The sequence below is a fragment of the Eptatretus burgeri genome, chromosome 15, assembly GCF_056783735.1.
Source record: "Eptatretus burgeri isolate ZD-2024b chromosome 15, Ebu_testis_v1, whole genome shotgun sequence".
Taxonomy (NCBI): domain Eukaryota; kingdom Metazoa; phylum Chordata; class Myxini; order Myxiniformes; family Myxinidae; genus Eptatretus; species Eptatretus burgeri.
In genome coordinates this window covers 8359143-8377764 of record NC_140975.1, presented here as the reverse complement: position 1 = coordinate 8377764, position 18622 = coordinate 8359143, and the positions used below count along the sequence as shown (strand labels likewise).

Sequence of the window (18622 nt, the reverse complement as noted above, 5' to 3'; positions counted from 1 at the left end):
TCACCACGGGACGAATCGATTAAAGTTTGTTGAAGATCCAGATCCGGATAAGATGATTAAAAAAATAATAATCTTTTAAGCGATTCTTCACCATCGAGAGACAGGGGCAAAAAACAATATATCGCATGATGTCTCAAAAAGTTTTGGACGGATTATGACAAAAGTAGGTGGATGAGTTGGTTAGGTGATAAGAACAAGCCGATTATATTTTGGTTCAGGTCCGAATCCAGATCCGGCCTATCAGTGGGATACTAAACATCAACTGTTCAGCATGCCAAAATGTTTGTTTTTTTTTGTTTTTTTTACACTATCTCATTACATGAACCATCATGGGACAATTGTTTCACATGACAAAGGACCACCTTTGACTGTATCAATAATACTCAGAACTTGTACGAGGCAGAACATGAACAAAAAAAAAATCACAAGATTTGTTTTTTTACCCTCATTTAACTTTCGCAGTGCATTTTCTCACATCATACTGTGGGGTTTACCTGTGGAAAAGGCAAGGTTATTTCTGGAGCAAGCTGTGGGTTCTGCAGCAGGGTGCCAGATAAGCAGCCCGTGGTGTGCACAGCCTTTGGCGAACGGACAGATTGAAGATTCAAACCAGAGCTCCCTTGGGCACTAAAGCAAGCGCCTTGAGCCTTTGGGATAAACCATTTATCACCACACACCGATAATTACATTGTCGCTTTACAATCATCACTCCGCCAGAGCCGCCACCTCTAATTATTTAATTCGCCTTTCATTCCCGAGGATGATGTCTCAGCCAATGATGTGATGGTCCAGTCAATGAGAGAGCTCACGTTGCAAGTCAAGTCGTCAGATACCTTTTCGAAGAGTCCTTTCTACGCTGTGGTTGTCCCCTGTCATTTCTCCATTGTTGTATTTCAAATATAGAAAAAAGAAATAACGCTTTATAACTCGATGTGCAAGATCTTGAGAAGATCATGGTGAGAGTTGTTCGATCACGAGTCTTCGGTTCGCGCTCGTAACGTATTTGAGCAACCTGCTTGCAATGATGTCCTCGTGAACCGATTGTGATGCAACGTCGTAAGCAAGTGGTCTTGATTCCTCGACTACTGTGCATTGAAACATCCATTCTGCAAACGACAGCTTGGCAGACAGGACAAACGAGGGCTCGGAGCCTACGGCTTTAATCGGCGAGAGAGGGAAACCGGGAGCGGGGGAGGAGAGTTGATGCTTCGGCGTTGGCGCCGAGTCGGCGGCTTTGTGCCTCGACCCTTGGCCGTCCGCCTAACCGCCGACGTCAAAGGCAAGCCAATGGCTAGTCTTGATCACCAAGAATTCTGTCTGCACAACTGTCCATGTGCTCATCTGGAGAGTTGTGAATCGAGTTGAAAAGATTTGTCACAATTGTGCTTGTTCAGATGTCGGAGAAGGATCAAGGAATAGTGCCAAGGACGGTGATGGATTCCTTTATATGGAATCTGGTGTGAATGCTTCAGGAGTGACAAATACAGCTTCCTTATGGGTTTAAGCAAAAAGAGATGTGGGTGTCAATGGTTCAAACCCAGCATGCAAGAAAAGGTGCGACAAACCAGAACACATCGAGTGGGAAGGAGAGAGAAAAATGATCGTTTCAGCACATAAACTTCAACGTTTGCGAGAAAACATGGAAGGATCAACACCGAGGGTTTCATTTTGATGTTTGAGCATCACAGACCTTCATCGAACTATGTCATGTGCAATCCTTAAGCCTGATGTCAACAACCAATCTCTGTATGCCTGTCTTTTCCCTCTCTCTCAATGGATGACTTCATTCAGAGAACTAAGGTTGTGGACCAGGTGTTGAGAGCTTCTAAGATTGTAGTGTCGAAATCTCAATGATGGTTGGTGGCCAGCTGATTATCCAGGTGGCCATCAAATCATGTGCACTCGATATGCTGAAGGAATTCTTCAGAACTCTTTGATTATTCTTTCCTCCCCTTCCTCTTCCTCTTCGTTTTTACCTCTCCCCCCTCCGTTCATCCTTCTCCCACCCACCTCTCTCACTGCTGTCGTCTTGCCCATGGCCCATTACCTTCCTGAGCTATTTCCAGGCTGTGATCCCTAAACAATGTTTACTTGACGTGGTCATGGTGTTAATTTCCTGCCTTATTAGCTTGGCATTCTCCCCCCCCCCCCCCCCCGAGACATAAGGGTGTTAAGATCCCACTACACTTTCTTGTGTACTTTGTACACAAGTCAGAACAAGCCCCAACCAAGAGGGCACGATAAAAGCAGAGACCAATACTTCTGGACGAGTGATGGTGAATCGATGAAGGTCCTTAATCGATGGTCCTTTAAAGTCACTGGGTGTACCAAAAATCTTGGTGTACGAAAAGCCAAGACATTTGAATAGACGATGCTCGTCAGGAAACCATTAAAACTGTGTCCCAAAATACAAGTTCAGTTACATAGGCAAACAGTACATGTCTTTTATGAGAACAAAATAAGTGGTCTTTGAAGGTCTTTGCAAAATTTTAACTCCAAATAGTTTTAGCTTATGGTTGGCTAAGAACACTTGAAGCATCATACCATTCAACGGTTTAACCTTTGATGACGTCATAGTGTTTACATTGGTAAAAATGAATATTCCACCTTTCAACCTTTCAATGCAACAGGGATAAACGTCACCTGTGATCATCACACTGAAAACCAGATTATTATTATTTTCCCCAAATCTTGAAAATTGACAACACCACTACCACCACCACCAACAACAACAACATTGAGCTTAGTAAACAAGGCAGCCAACTCAGGCATATTTTTTTCTGTAGTTTTCAGTCACAATCATGTTCACACATCAAGCAGGCTGTCAGCAAACAGTGAACATGGTAAAATAGCACTATCTCTGTCTCTGTCTCTTTTAAAACAAGTCCAATGTCTGCCATATTGAAAGGAACTGACTGGTTTATCCCACAATCCCTTACAGTAAAACATGCAATGACTGAATGAATTGGGTCGTGGGTGGGTGGTGGTGAGGGGAATTCATAATATTGGTACAAATTAAAAATTGTGCAACCCAAGGCAAAAACAGGCTTTAGCCCACATTAGTTTAAGCGGTCTCACAGCAAGTACACCAAGTAGTTTACCATTGCATTCCCAGCATCTTTGAGATATGAACCGACATTCGGTGGATTGACAATAACAGCTCAGCCCATTGAGAGCCCCCTACGAACACAATACAGATTGTTCCTTTGAGAAACAGACGTGGGAAGATGGAGTAAATGCAAATCTGTTTGGTGGCTTGCCTGTGGTGCAGGTTTGTGTGTGCTGCATAGTGCTCTCATGGCAAGATATACCAGGTGGTTTGCCACTGCCTTACCAACTGCAGTATACTTGGGGCGGCAAATTGCCAGGTGGGGAAGGTCCCCAGGTTGACATCCCTTCCAAAGGACATCTTGCACATCAATGCATGGCCAAGCCTGAGAAGCACAAGAGTAGCAATTTATAGTCGGGTCGGGAATCTAACCTAGGCGAAACAGCTCATAAGTGAGTGTGCCACCATAATGCAAGTATTGTATATGCACACAAGTAATACAAAGTAGAAGTAAAATAATTCATACTGTCATTATTAATATGGTAATCTTGTTTGTATACAGCACAAGGCTACGGGGTAGCATCATTGGCTGAAGGCAAGACTGTGCCGCTCATGCAGTTCCCGCAGGAGGTTAGGGCAGGAATTTGAAATTTGGCCAGGGTGTAATAATATGAATAATTTTACATCAACACTTGCACATTGTTGTAAAGATTAAATCACAAAATAATTATATTGCCTTCGCAGAAAAGTTTTTCAACCAAAAAGGGAGCATTGTGTTTATATGGGGTCAACTAGATATTACGTATGTTGCAAAGGTTTGGGGTCGGGTCAGCTCAGGTATGGGAGCATGTACCAGAGCAGCGCGTCGCAGCATCCACTTTCCACCGGTACTGCAGGGGCCTCCATGTGGCAATCCCTCAGACAGATGTCTTGTCCATCCCCATCTCCTTGAGATGCCGATGAACCTGCTGCAATCATGAGGTTTGGGGGTGGGAGCATAAAGATAAAAAATAAATAAATTGCAAGAGGGAAATTATGTAGGGGGGAGTGTGGGAAGAATGGGGATGAGAGGGGGAAAGATTGAGAGGAGGCAGGAAGAACGGGAGATGTTAGGGGGAGTGGGATGTTTGGAGCACAAGGTTAGCCTGGAGTAGGGGAAAGGGGCAAAAAAAAAATCCATCACATTTGCTGATGTAAAAAATAATAGATAAACCGAGAGGAGAGGTTTGAGATTGTCCCATCTGCAATGTTGACGTCAAATTGCCAAAAAAGTAAAACGACCTGTATGGCTGTGTAGCTGTGGCTACATGACAAAGTGTCGACCTTCCTGAGTTATAACCGCTAAAACTACCAGGAGCCTCCAAAAGGCCATTACATAATGGATTAAATTACAGGTAAACCTGGAGTAGCAAGGACAATGGACTGATGGAGGAGGCCGATCGGCTTATCATGCCTGCATTGCACCAACACCAAATTACACGAGAGCGAAGTCGATGTCACACCATCGCAAATTCCCACGCTTCCCACCAAAAGCAAATTGGAAAGTTGGAAAAAAGTTCCACCAAGATTGTCCCAATATCAAATTTTAAGTTAAATATCCTCCCCCCCCCCCCCATCACCATTTTGACTCCTGTGACCCTAAGTCACCACTCCCTGGGGCATGACCCGGGAGTCAAATCCTAAAAATCGTTCCATATTTTGTCTCCCATTGTTGATTGCACATACAAAGATGGATTTTTAAATGTTTACAAATGTGCCTGGAATTGCATTTTTGGTACTTGTCCTTTTGACTCCCATGCCCCAACAGGCGGGGCCAAAACTAATGCTGCTCTCGAAACCTTCTTGCTACATGGTGATCATAACAACCAAGTTTGGTGAATTTCTGCCCAACCGTTGAGGAGATAACGTGAAAGAGACAGACAGACGGGCCAATTACAATATCCCCCCAGTTCTTTTTTTTCTTTCAAAAAGCGTGGGGATAATAACTCCGTCAGAATATAGACTTCATTTAATTGTGGAGAGGGGGTGTTACGTATTGAAATACAATGAGCATTGAAACTAAAAAGTATTATTATTAATATTATTATAACTATTACAATAAATAAATTTTAAAAACATTTTGGTTTGGGAGGATGGGGGCGGCGATGGCGATTGTTGGCTGAGAAATGCATAAACACCGACCACACATTCACCTATTGATGAGACCCTCTCACAGACATGACAATCACTACACAGGTATACCATCACCTATTCATACCCAGCGACCTGCAAATCCTACCAATATCCCTATACCCCTCTATCTCCAATACTTCGAGGTACCGAGCAAATTCCAATTTAAACTTATCGACTGTTTCTGCTGTCACTACCTTTCCAGGGAGACCATTCCATGCATTAACTACTCTCTGAGTGAAAGTCCCCTACCTTATTTCCGTCTCAACGCTCCTCTTCTTTACTCTCATGACATGCTATGGCCCCTCATCCTGTCACTGTCGACTCTGTTGAATATAATTATTCTGCACAAATTTTGTCGAACCTTTCATTATCTTAAACATCTCTATCATATCTCCTCATAACCACTTTCTTTCTAATGTATAAAGTCCTGTCTCCTTCATAACTTAATCTAGCTCAGCCCAGAATCAATCGAGTAGCTCTGTGTTGAACCCTCTCTGTGGCAGCTATGTCCTTCCTCAGATGTGGAGGAAACCACCACCCCTTCCTCACCCCCTCTCTCTGTTATCCACCTAACATCCAATCTTAGTGTCATCTGCAAATTTGGAAAGCCTACTCTTCACCCGACTATCCAAATCGTTGATATAAATAATGAATAGTAATGGTCCGAGTACTGATCCCCGAGGTACCCCACTATTTGCATCCTCCCAGCAAGATATCCTTCCTCTCACAGCCACTCTTTGCTTCTCATCTCTAAGCCAGTTTGCAATCCAGTTAGCTACCAGTCCAGCCACTCCACAAGCCCTGATGTTGGTGAACAACCTTCGATGTGGTACCTTATCAAATTCCTTCTTAAAGTCTAGATATACTCTGTCCACTGCCATTCCCTCATTCACCCAGACACTGCTTCATAGAACTCTAAAAGATTTGTTTGACAGGAACTAACTTTGGTAAACCCATGCTAACTATCTTTAACTTATTTTGTATGAGCAATACAACCCTTCGCTTCACTGACGGGGACAATAAATAGGGGGGGGGGGGAAGAAAAATAGGGGACAGGTGTTGGGTGAGAGGGGGGAGGGGAGGCAGAGAGGATGAAGAATGGGGAGCTAGGGGGGAGGTGGGGAGAGCAACACCTCACCAAACGTTGCTACTCACTGCGGTAGGTAGGGTGCATGAGTCAGCGAGACAGAGGCAGACATAAACACACAGAGACAGGCAGACAGTGAGAGAGTGACAGAGGTGTGGAAAGAGAGTGCTGCATTATATTTGGAGGTGGGAGAAAGGAGGGGACAGATTGAGAGAGTGGGGGGGGGGGAGAGGAGGAAAAAAAAAAGAAAAGAAAGGTGAGTGGAGGTGGGGGTTCGTAAAGAGAATGATATGACACTTAATGACCGAACACACACACACACACACACACACACACACACACACACACACACACACACACACACACACACACACACACACACACACACACACACACACACACACACACACACACACACACACACACACACACACCATGTCAGAACAGCTGTACACACAACACAACAGAGTTTGTAAAGTTAACCATTGGCACATCTGCAAAAAGCTTGATATTCAATTTCCAGAAATTTGTGAGAAAATGAATCAAAAGCAATCACTGAAAACATTGAAGTACCAACTGCTTATGTATGACCTCATGATCCCATCCGGAATGAACATCGAAAACAAAGCATTGCGACCAGATATCATAGTTAGGTACAAAAACAAAGAGAAGAAGGCATTGCTAATTGAGGTGTTAATACCTGTGATTTTGGACTAAACAATGCAGAAATCAAGAAAATGACCGAATACAAAGATCTCAAGCATGAAGTAAAAAGATCCTGGAAGCTCAGGAATGCCAAAAAATTATACCGGTGATGATGAAGAACCTCATGGGAATGATAAAAAAGAACCTCAGAGATATGAAAATCCATCCCTGGGAATATCACTACAAACGAACTACAGTTGGAAGCAGTCCTGGGCTCAGTAACGATCCTGAAGAGAGCCCTTGGCACAAAACTTTGAAAACAGAAAACTTTGCATCTTGGCCTGTGAATCGTGATCCCCTTACCGAAATGAAGGTGGATACTTTGAGCCCACCCTTGGAGGACTCCACTCCACATTTTGAAATGCACACACACACACACACACACACACGATGGTGGATACTTCTTCAAGACCTGGGAGAGATCCGTTCCACCTTCTGAAACACATATATATATATATATATATATATATATATATATATATATATATATATATATATATATATATATATATATATATATATATATATATATATATATATATATACTTCACAGCTTGGTCCATGAATTGTGACCCCTTATCGAAATGAAGGTGGATACTTTGAGCCTGCCTTGGGAGGACTCCATTCCACATTCTCAAACCACCCACACACACACACACACACACACACACACACACACACACACACACACACACACACACACACACACACACACACACACACACACACACACACACACACACACACACACACACACACACACACACACACACACACACACACACACACACACACATTGCCTTTTATCAGTACAGATTTATTTGAAGATATGACTAACATCATGCTTATCTGCTCTGCCATGTCCCTCAATACTCTTGGATGCATATTATGTCATGGCCCCGAAGCATTATATTCTCTTCGATTTCTTAGCTGCTTCATTAATTTCTGAATTATAACTCTTATTTGAATCCTTGCACATACTATGTTATGGTCAAAATGCTCTCCGACCTAAACCTCCTCTCCCATATTGGGATCATTCACATCACATCATATCAGGTATGGGATTGTAGATAGTATCCTTTAATTATCCAGGTCTGCTCATCCTGGTTGAGTACAACTTAACTTAAAATAAAACTAGTCGTGCTCTTTCATCCAAGATTGTTGATCAAGAACATTTGGCTAAACCGATGTCTTTCCAAGCTATTTTTAAACACATTGACATTATTAGTCGCAACAATTTCCTGTGTAAGACTATTCCAATCAACAACAACCCTCTGGCTGAAAAAATGTTTTTTTTAATGTCCAGTCTGGAATGGCTCTTCAACAGCTTCCAAGGATGTCGTCTCATGATCAGATTACATGCAGGTACAAATAAGTGATCGGCTGGAACTCTTAGATCTGCAAGCAATGTTTTGAACACAGCGATCATGTGACCCATATGTCAACAGAAATAGAGTGTTGATTGAGAATTCTGAGTCTTTGTTCATAGCACAGAAATGTAATTCGGTAATCAGCCTTGTTGCTCATCTCTGCACACTCTCAATCCGAACTCCGTCCATCTTGAACCTGGAGTGCCAGAGTACGTTTCCATACTCGAGGTGTGGCCTTCGATGACAAAGAATATTGACAGATTTTCTCGTTAGGTGTGACAATGTCCTTTTGATGATCCCGAGAGTCTAATTAGCATTGAGCATGGATTTGGAGATATTCTGATGAAAGTCAAGTCCATCATCAATCACAACACCAAGGTCTTTCTCGTTTGGACATCCTGAAGGATTCTAACATGCAGGACCTTGCATTCAATTTCATTAAAGGAAAGCTGCCAGGTGGTGGACCATTCCTGTGCCTTGTCTAAGTCGTCTTGAAGCAATTCAGCTCGGTCCCGATTGTTAAGTGGACCCATCGTTTTCATGTCATCAGCAAAAATGTTCACAAACTTATTGATCGATTGTGGTAGATTGTTAATAAAGACAACAAACAAAAGGGTTCAAGTACATTACCCTGTGGTACACAACTCTTTACAGAACTCCAATTTCAACTCAAATCAATTTCAATCGATCCAATTTCAGCAAAATCGAATCAGGTCTTCCTTGTCACACACCCAACTCATCCACCAAGTTTCGTCCGAATCTATCCACAAGCTTTTGAAATATCCTGCTTACAGACAGACAAACAGACAGACAGGGGTGAAAACATAACCTCCGTACACCTTCGGTGACGGAGGTAATATCTAAGAGGAAGTCTAACATTGAACCCCAACCCACGGGCGTATGTACAAACTGGGTTAAAAAGCAATCTTGGATGAGATGTAGGAAACAAAAAAGAATGTGCCAGCACAAACTGCCCGAAGAAAAGGGAATCAAAGGGGGTGGGGGGGGTGGGTGGGGAGTGGGGAACTCGGGGTTATTACCTGATATCACTTTGCAGGAACCCCTGAAGGTAGTCTCCAGGTCACAAATTCAAGGCAATAATGAAGTTAAAGAAACAGCACGCTCCCCCCTTCCTTTGTTACAAGATATATCTACGAGCTACAATTGATTCAAATAAACTTTTCGTGAACTTTCTTTTTATCACAAGTTTCAAGGTGAATTATCCAAGGCTTGGCATAATTACCGGTCCAATGCACTCTTATAGTTGCACTCCATATCGATAAAGAAAAGGGAATAAGATTTTTGGGTGGGAATGCTTCCTTTTCCTTTGATCATCCTTATTCAGAATCGATGATAAGTGCAGTTGGATTCTCCATGCTCGAGTCAAGCGGAGGGAATGGTTGTTCTTGTAAGAGAATGAAAGTCGATACCTCCATGGGACGTTATTATTCGATACAAGTTGGGTCACCTGATCAATATCGGCTTATTGATACTTTCGGACATGTCGATCCAATAACATTCCCATCTGACGTCAGCACACGTTCAATGAATGCAGTACGTGATACACCTTGACTTCGATGAAGGTGGGAAGGTGGGTCGTAGCTTCAGGTGTCTGGAAGAAAGCAGAGTTGAAGGCATTCTCCTACCTGATGGATTTATGTCAGCACTCCTTTGTACACAAGATCATGGATATTGGCTTTCTTATGTAAATATTGTTCATGTTATATTTGGACCAACTCGTGAACATCCAACGCATAAACAAGCCGGTAGGTGACATGGGTGGTCGCTATATAATTGCATACCAGTCATGCAGTTTTTGACAGATCGGGCTGAAAATTGACAAAGAGGTTGATTATAGTGCGCATAAAAGCACGGAAGCCGATTTTTGATTTTCGATTTTTTTTGGGGGGGGGAAGGATTTTCCAAAAATTTCAAAGTCCCGTTGCTAGGCAACAGTGGCGTCCATAGCAACGGTGCTCAAAAGCATACAACTAGATCCTGGTATGAACCTACCAGTCAAGTTTCATCAAAATCGATTGACTCCTCTGGCCTCCAGAGCTGTCCATTACATACAAACAAACAGACGGAAAACCTGAGAATAACGGTAGTGTCGCGACCACCCAATAGCCCTTATTCAGATGACGTCACCGGTCACGTGACTGTGGCAGCTCCGCCATATTGAGTGGCAAGAAAGTTTAACGCGTCCAGAACAACCGATAGTCTCCACTTCAACTACACCGTTATTTCCAAGCAAGCAATTTTTTTTTCTGCAAATGGGTAAGAGTTGTTGTGCCCTGGGATGAACTCAGCGATATACTAAAGGCTCTGGATAAATGAAACAGAACATGAACACTGAAATGGCACACGAACACCGAACTCGGAAACAGAACAGGAACACCGAAATAGGAAACAGAACATGAACACTTAACTTGGAAACAGAACACGAACACTGAACTAGGAAACAGAACACGAACACCGAACTAGGAAACAGAACACGAACACCGAACTAGGAAACAGAACACGAACACCGAACTAGGAAACAGAACACGAACACTGAACTTGGAAACAGAACACGAACACTGAACTAGGAAACAGAACACGAACACCGAACTAGGAAACAGAACACGAACACCGAACTAGGAAACAGAACACGAACACCGAACTAGGAAACAGAACACGAACACCGAACTAGGAAACAGAACACGAACACCGAACGAGGAAACAGAACACGAACACCGAACGAGGAAACAGAACACGAACACCGAACTAGGAAACAGAACACGAACACCGAACGAGGAAACAGAACACGAACACCGAACGAGGAAACAGAACACGAACACCGAACGAGGAAACAGAACACGAACACCGAACTAGGAAACAGAACACGAACACCGAACTAGGAAACAGAACACGAACACTGAAATAGAACACGAACACCGAACGAGGAAACAGAACACGAACACTGAAACAGAACACGAACACCGAACGAGGAAACAGAACACGAACACTGAAACAGAACACGAACACCGAAAGGGAACACGAACACCGAACTAGGAAACAGAACACGAACACCGAACTAGGAAACAGAACACGAACACCGAACTAGGAAACAGAACACGAACACCGAAAGGGAACACAAACACCGAACTAGGAAACAGAACACGAACACTGAAACAGAACATGAACACCAAACTAGGAAACAGAACACGAACACCGAACTAGGAAACAGAACACGAACACCGAACGAGGAAACAGAACACGAACACCGAAAGGGAACACAAACACCGAACTAGGAAACAGAACACGAACACTGAAACAGAACACGAACACCAAACTAGGAAACGGAACATGAACACTGAAATGGCACACGAACACCGAAACAGAACACGAACACCAAACTAGGAAACAGAACATGAACACTGAAACAGAACACGAACACCGAACTAGGAAACAGAACAGGAACACCAAACTAGGAAACAGAACATGAACACTGAAACAGAACACGAACACTGAACTTGGAAACAGAACACGAACACCAAACTAGGAAACAGAACATGAACACTGAAATGGCACACGAACACCGAAACAGAACACGAACACCAAACTAGGAAACAGAACATGAACACTGAAACAGAACACGAACACCGAACTAGGAAACAGAACACGAACACCGAAACAGAACACGAACACCAAACTAGGAAACAGAACATGAACACTGAAACAGAACACGAACACCGAAACAGAACACGAACACCAAACTTGGAAACGGAACATGAACACTGAAATGGCACACGTACACCGAACTCGGAAACAGAACATGAACACTGAAACAGAACACGAACACTGAACTTGGAAACAGAACACGAACACCGAAACAGAACACGAACACCAAACTAGGAAACAGAACATGAACACTGAAACAGAACACGAACACTGAACTTGGAAACAGAACACGAACACCGAAACAGAACACGAACACCAAACTAGGAAACAGAACATGAACACTGAAACAGAACACGAACACTGAACTTGGAAACAGAACACGAACACCGAAACAGAACACGAACACCAAACTAGGAAACAGAACATGAACACTGAAACAGAACACGAACACTGAACTTGGAAACAGAACACGAACACCGAAACAGAACACGAACACCAAACTTGGAAACGGAACATGAACACTGAAATGGCACACGAACACCAAACTAGGAAACAGGACATGAACACTGAAACAGAACACGAACACCGAAACAGAACACGAACACCAAACTTGGAAACGGAACATGAACACTGAAATGGCACACGTACACCGAACTCGGAAACAGAACAGGAACACCAAACTAGGAAACAGAACATGAACACTGAAACAGAACACGAACACTGAACTTGGAAACAGAACACGAACACCGAAACAGAACACGAACACCAAACTAGGAAACAGAACATGAACACTGAAATGGCACACGAACACCGAACTCGGAAACAGAACAGGAACACCAAACTAGGAAAAAGAACATGAACACTGAAACAGAACACGAACACTGAACTTGGAAACAGAACACGAACACCGAAACAGAACACGAACACCAAACTCGGAAACAGAACATGAACACTGAAATGGCACACGAACACCGAACTCGGAAACAGAACACGAACACCGAACTAGGAAACAGAACGCGAACACCGAACTAGGAAACAGAACACGAACACCGAACTCGGAAACAGAACAGGAACACCAAACTAGGAAAAAGAACATGAACACTGAAACAGAACACGAACACTGAACTTGGAAACAGAACACGAACACCGAAACAGAACACGAACACCGAACTCGGAAACAGAACATGAACACTGAAATGGCACACAAACACCGAAACAGAACACGAACACCGAACTCGGAAACAGAACAGGAACACCGAAATAGGAAACAGAACACGAACACCGAACTCGGAAACAGAACATGAACACTGAACTTGGAAACAGAACACGAACACCGAAACAGAACACGAACACCAAACTCAGAAACAGAACATGAACACTGAAATGGCACACGAACACCGAAATTGGAAACAGAACATGAACACCGAACTAGGAAACAGAACGCGAACACCGAACTAGGAAACAGAACATTGCGGGTAAAAAAAAAAACTGGCGTGCCAGGTGCACGATTTGTTTGGTACTAAAAGCCGGCAGCCATTTTGAAAACACATAAATAATAACAAATCTATATATTACTAAAACTCTCATCTTGTATGTTTGTATGTATGTATGTATGTATGTATGTATGTATGTATGTATGTATGTATGTACGTTCCCGAAATACAGCCAAAACGATACACGATAGCACAAAAAAATTTGGCCCACCTTACTCACCATTCTCCTGCGATGGGCAGTACAAGTTTCCTTAAAATCAGGCAACGAAAAAATTATTTAAAAATCAATTCCCGATTCAGTCAAGTACTCTTCGGGAGAATTTGATCAACGCAAACAACCTCAGCGGTATTGTTCGCCCGAGCGATCTTTTTTTCTTTCTTTCTTTTTTTTGAAATGATTTTTTTTAATCAACCGCTGTCACAACGGGAACCCAACGGGTTCACGGGTCGTCTAGTATCAAATAAAAAGGGCCGCCACCATCCTTTTTTTAAAAAACATCCGGATCATCAACTGGTATATTTCTTCACTTAGCCTAATGTAGGGGCATTGTTCCACATGGTTGAGTAGTACTTCATCGAGCGATAGCAGTAGCAGGAGAAAGAGTAGATTGGGTTGCCTTGGAATTAGATAGGTACCGAGATGCAATTGAGATCGAAGGACGAAGGGTACAGGGATAATGGTAGGACTTGTAGGAAGCTTGTGTGTGAATGGTGATGGTATCTACTATCTGGTGTTGGTGAACTACAGGCATGATGGGTCGAATGGCCTCCTCCTGCGCCAAAGATCGTCATTGTTGTTATTTCCTCTGCCACCAAAGGTGGACGGAGGTTATGTTTTCACCACCGTATGTCTGTCAGTTTGTCTCGTTGTATGTGTGCGAGCAGGATATCTCAAAAGGTTATGGACGGATTTGGATGAAACTTGGTGGACAGGTTGGATGTGTGATAAGACCAGATTAATTAAATTTTGTTGACGATCTGGATCCGGATACGAGAAGTTAATTTTATTTTTTTTGAATCAATTTTCACAATTGAGAGTTAGACTACCGGCCGAGCAAGGTTATGTTTTGATGTTTCTGCGATACCTTTCCATTTGCATGGCAATCTAGCTTGAGGCCAAGCCCTCAGCGCCGCACCTGGTGATCTGCCGAGTGGAACAGATAGGTGCAGAACTGGTTAACAGGACAAATCAGGTGGGGTACAACTTCCCGTCTAACTATACTGGTGTACTACGTGGGACCAATGAAGCAAAGGACAACCGAGACAGATTGGAAATAACAGCAAACACTTATTTATTACACACACAAGCAATCATTTAAAAGCAAGTTTCCACACACAAGAAAGCAAGAGGCACATAAGAGCAGATTTAACTGTAACACATATTCTTATACAATCTTATTTATACAAAGGATACATGGCTATCATTCAAGCAGGGGAGAAGAAGAAGGCAACAAGAAGAACTTGAGAAGAAAAGAAAAGTAAAGTATGCAAAAAATAAATGTAGGGTCTTTACTTTTCTCCCTCACCTCACATTGCCCAATGGGGCTGTGGCAGCCCAAGTATATTAGAGAATGGGAAAGATGGATGGGGATGATGAGCAGTGGAGTGGCTATGTGATGGGTTGTGCAGCCACGTCTCTGAGGTGCCAAGACCCAGTCGGCAAGTCCTCTCCTGCGTCCCAGATATGCCAGCTGCAAGAAACTCCGTTTCTGCTGGGCCCCCATGTCCAGCAGCTCCCCACGAACCAAACCGCGTTCTAGGCTTTCCACACTGCCATCCTCCACACGATGAGCTTTCTGCTCCTCACAGGAAAAGCTTTTCGGACAAAGACAAGCTCTTTGGTGACTTGCACACACTTTCACTTCTGTACTCTCCTTCTTCTTCCTCTCTGTTCCACAACTGCGAGATGTGCCACACTCCACCATGCATTGGAAAAGCACTGCACCTCGTGCCACGTACATGCATGTGAGAATGGGCACAGCCCCATGCGGTGAAGGTAATCTGATCGTCCCGAAAGATTAAGGACCACAGATGGACCAAATCTGACCAATTAAGCAATGCATGAATGGGGTGAAAACGGAGAAGGATGCCACCGGACCGAACGGCTGTGGGGCTTAAGGTAAGACCGATGGGGTGAAGGAGGGATTGGCGAAATTATGTTTGGTGAAGGGGATTATTGGTGGGTTTAGAAAGGCAGAGGGGGGAAAGGACTGATGGTGTGAAGGAGGAAATATTGAAATCAGCAGAGGAAGAAGGGGTGCGGGAAGAACGGACCAATGGCGTGAAGGAGGAAAGATTCATTGAAAGGAGCGTGGGGAGGGTGGGGTGAGGAAAACATCAGACCAGGGAAATACAAATTAACCAATGCTTGCCACCCAAACAACCCTTCACCAAAGGGCCAAGGACTATCAACACAAGGACTAATGAACTTACTAATCCTCGGATGTCCTACGTGTCCAGGTATGCTCTCCCTCTGGGGTAAGTTTCCAAAACCGGACCAAAACATTAATTCCTCCAGCGAGTAAAGTTTGAATAATGATGTTGCATTGATGAGTTTACTGATTGCCTGGATGCAACTGAGGTTGTACATCTATCGATGCAGGGAATCTACGTAGGTGGATCCATGAACAAGGTTGTGGATCTGCCATTGGGAGAGGGTCTGAAAGGATCGAAACCTCAAGGAAGAATGGTGCCCAGCTGATGATCCATATGGTCGGAAAACTAGTCAATTGTTTATAGATTAAGGTTCTTACTTTAGGTAAGGGAAGTATGTTTTGAGGTTTACAATTCAAATAAAATTGAATGTAGGATTTTGCAGGCCTGGTGTTGGCTTAATCGTAAAGGTGGCTGGCTTAAGATCTGAGGGTCTTGAATTCAAACCCCTGTCAGGCTGTCAGATTAACACCAGGTGGGGTTGACTCAGCTTGTTATCCTTCCAAGGTTGGTAAAAATGAGTACCAGCTTATTGGGGGAGTAGGGTGAATATACTGGTTCTAGCTCACTTTTCCCCATGTAAATGAATGGGGGATTTTCAGCGATTCCCTTTTTTTTCCCCTAAAAATAAACCCCCTTTTTATCCGTTTTTCCCTGCTGTGCAGGGGTTTGGCTTTTTGTGAGGCAATGTTTTATGGTCAGATGCCCTTCCTGGACACCTCTTACAACACAGGGATATGGTACACCTATTCTAACTGGGGCATACACCGGGACCAGTATACTGGTACTCATTTCGCCGACCTCGGAAGGATGACAGGCTGAGTCAACCCCCTGGTGTTAATTCAGCAGCTGAGCGGGATTCGAACTCGGGACACTGGGATCCCAAGCCGCCACCCTAACCACTAGGCCAACACCAGGCTTTGTATATATATAACCAGGCTATCCCAAGGTATATTTATTTGTCTCCCCTTTTAACCTGGAGGTTGATCAGCTCACTCATTGAACCTATAAAGATTTGTTCATTCTCAAATTCCTTCAATAGTTTAATTTTCTTTGCACAATAATCCCCATCTAAAATATTGACAAACAAAACATTTGAATCTTTATATTTTTTAAGATACCCCTTTTGTGCCATTACGAAATGATAAACTTCTCTTAATGATCTCATCTGACCACCGCCCGAGTTGCAAATCATTTTTGTGTATAAACCACGCCATAAAAAAAGTTTTGTTTCAAATGTTTTCAGTTCATGCCGTGAAAATGAGGAAGTGTTTTTTGACACGGTCGTGCTGTGTGGTTTTAGACAGTCATGCTGTGAAAAAATAGGAACTATTCTGTGAGACAAGGTCTCGTGTTTATATTTTATCTCAGAACACGAACTGAAAACATTTGAATCAAAACCATTTTAAGTATGTTTTGTAAATGATTCATACAATCGCCCAGTTATTTTCCAAGCTGTCATTTCCTGTGGCCGCACCCAATGCTTAGGGAATTTCCTCGTCGTTGCCTTATAAGTGATTCACCAGACAAAGTTTCTGCCAGACGGGATTTTCATTTTTACAACTGAGACATGGGCGATCTTTCTTCCGATGAAGACAAAAGCTTACTACAGAGTTGGTAAGTTTGTGTATGGTTTTCTCTTTGAACGATGAAGCAAATGATTATTAATTAAATCATGATAATTCTGATATATATATATATATATATATATATATATATATATATATATATATATATATATTTATATATATATATATATATTTTCCCTGACAGGGCATTGGAAGAAATTGAGTTTACGTATCACGACGTGGTTCATGAAATTAATACTCTTATTGAAGAGATCAATGATTTTAGAAGAGAATTGAAAGACATTTACAATGAGTGGCACGAAGTCTTATCACGTCCTCTCATCTCGAAGGAATTAAACCAATGGTGAGACACGTGTGTGTGTGTGTCTGTCTTTCTACCTACCTCTCTCTGCTCTTATTGAAGAGGTCAATGATTTATAATGACTGGTCTCTGATCTCGAATGAATTAAACCAATGGTGAGACACGTGTGTGTGTGTGTGTGTGTCTATGTGTGTCTATGTGTGTGTGTGTGTGTGTGTGTGTGTGTGTGTGTGTTGCTTTCCCTGTCTGTTTGTATCTCTCTCTGTCTGTCTCTTCATCTATACCCTTGACTTATTATTATTATTTTTTTCAGCACTATCACACAACATCAGCTGTTGAAGCAATCTTGTACAACACATGATTTTCTGGAGGTAAATGTTTCTGAATTATTAATATCACTCTCTCTTTAGAATGTCGTCTAATGTTGGTTGCATCATTAGTTTGGACGCGGTTTTGTCAGTACACTGGAATTAATTTTATTGACCTTGAAAAGATGACAGGCTGAGTCGGCCTCCTGGTGTGTTAATTCAGTGGTCAACGAGGCTTACCCATATTACCATGTAATTATTATCCACTTTTTGTTTCAAAACAGAATATGGTGTCTGAGTTTCGAAATCACAAGACATCTGGAGAAGATTGCTGGGAATGATTATACATTCTCGCAAATGAATATTTAATATTTTCAATATTAATAAATTATATTTGTTTTGTATACAATTACTTGATTCTGAATTACAAGAAGAGGATCAAGACATGAACG

The 18622-nt window shown here is 42.7% G+C and overlaps 1 long non-coding RNA gene across 1 annotated transcript; it reads left to right on the top strand.

Moving 5' to 3' along the window:
• Nucleotides 1-16734: 16734 nt before the first annotated feature.
• Nucleotides 16735-18231, top strand: LOC147011449 (uncharacterized). The gene is made up of 3 exons (XR_015051885.1): nucleotides 16735-17589; nucleotides 17746-17904; nucleotides 18176-18231. It is a non-coding gene; the product is annotated as an uncharacterized LOC147011449 (long non-coding RNA).
• Nucleotides 18232-18622: the final 391 nt, after the last annotated feature.